Source organism: Sinocyclocheilus grahami, unplaced genomic scaffold (genome assembly GCF_001515645.1).
Source record: "Sinocyclocheilus grahami isolate Dianchi unplaced genomic scaffold, SAMN03320097.WGS_v1.1 scaffold3924.1, whole genome shotgun sequence".
NCBI classification, from domain to species: Eukaryota; Metazoa; Chordata; class Actinopteri; order Cypriniformes; family Cyprinidae; genus Sinocyclocheilus; species Sinocyclocheilus grahami.
The window spans coordinates 12,708-14,633 of NW_015508956.1; the positions used below are offsets into that span (position 1 = coordinate 12,708).

The 1,926-nt window shown below is 28.3% G+C and overlaps 1 protein-coding gene across 1 annotated transcript in view; it reads left to right on the plus strand.

Moving 5' to 3' along the window:
- LOC107576557 (uncharacterized) overlaps positions 1-1,926 on the plus strand; it is a 6,888-nt gene that overhangs the window by 2,778 nt on the left and 2,184 nt on the right. The window lies entirely within an intron of this gene.

Sequence of the window (1,926 nt, forward strand, 5' to 3'; positions counted from 1 at the left end):
AAAAAAAAAAAAAAATTCTTGCTTAGTATTTTTGTCTTTCTAGAATAAATATCTAAACATTCTTGAATCAAGATGCATTTACTTGGCAAATATATTGTCATGTTTTCTGAAGAATTTTTTTTTTTTTGAATTATGATTATTCTTCTTACCCCATTGGCAGATATTTTTGCTTGTTTTAAGCAAATACTAAAAAAAAAATGTATTTTTTTTTTTTGGGAAAACAAGACATTAGTTAATATGCCGAACCTGGATGCTAGATGCGCTCACGGCTAAATGTTACGTGTAAGCCAGTGGTAAACAGTCTCACCTCTAAACACTGAAATAACATGGAAAGTGTGCGAACCTGAGACTATTTTAGAGATAAAATATAAATATGTAAAACAATATGTAAATTATGTTTGCATATTGTAGATGTAGACACATGCGATCTTGCGTCAAAATGAATTAAATTGAGCTTGCTCAAGATGGGATGATAATAAACTGAATAATAATAATAGTAATAATAATAATAACAATAAGAATGTGATTTCACATGAAACACTCTGTTCCAGCAACCACAGCAGTCACAGCAAACGGCCCATCACAAGACGCGAGGGAAGGTAGGCCTAATTAATTATTTCATTTGTATTTGATTGATTGATTTATTGATTTATTGATATACTGTATTTTTCAATTATAAGTAGTTTGAAAGAGTTGTAATGTTATCGTCTACAACTCACAACGTCTCTGTTAATAAAACATGCAATTCATGTCAATTTTATCTGCAGCACAATTCTAAGCATTATGTATAGCATAATTCATACACAAAGATTATTCAGAGCACTGCATTAACATGAATGCAAATAATACAGTAACTAATTTTATATTACTATTACACGTGATATACATATTTGTAATATTGTTGTTTTTAATTACTGTATCAGTGAGTGAAATATGTATAGGTAGTATCTTATTAGTATAGTATCTTATTATTTGAAAAAAACAAATAGTGATAAATAGCATGGATCATGGGATGATGGGAAAGGGGCCTCCACTCACTGTCTTTGCACATACACCTAGTTATCGAACGTAATCTAAGTTACTCACTTTTAGGTAATATATACTTGTATCTTTTTAGATTACTTTCTATCTAACTTGTTTTAAACTTACCATGTTTTAAAGCACCATATTAATATAAAAAAGAAAATATATTCCATTATCATACAATGCATTCACTGCAACAACAAAAAAAAATGCATTTACTTGTCAAAGATATTATGGCTTGTTTTCTGAAAATAATTATCATTTTTGTTTTAGTATTTGCTTAACACAAGCAAAAATATCTGCCAGTAGGTTAAGAAGAATAATCTTAATTCAAAAGCTAAACAAGATTATTTTTCTTGCCCCATTGGCAGATATTATTGCTTGTTTTAAGCAAAAGGTAACAATATTTTTTTTTTTCAGAAAAAAAGACGTAATTTTACTTGTCAAGTAAATGCATCTTGATTCAAGCATGTTTAGATATTTATATTAGAAAACAAGACAAAAATACAAAGCAAGAAAATATATTTTTTTACTTTGTTAAACATTACATAAAACCAGGGTTTCCCAAGCTGGGCTTAATATTTAATAATTAATTAAATCTGAGTCACTGGATATGATAATGACATGGTGTTTCACATCTATACATCACCAGTGTTTAGTAATTTGCATAATTATTTGTTTCATACATGGTCTAAATTGTATTGCAAATGTATTTACACAACATTTACATGGCTATTCTATATTGTGAATATAGTCAAAGCTAAATGGTATGAGACGCAGTAGGGGTTTTAGAAAGGACATTTTAAAAGGTACAATTTACTGCCAATTTATAAATCATATGTAATCATGTAATCCATAAAAAAGTAACTGTAATCCAGATTACATGTAATCAGTTACTACCCA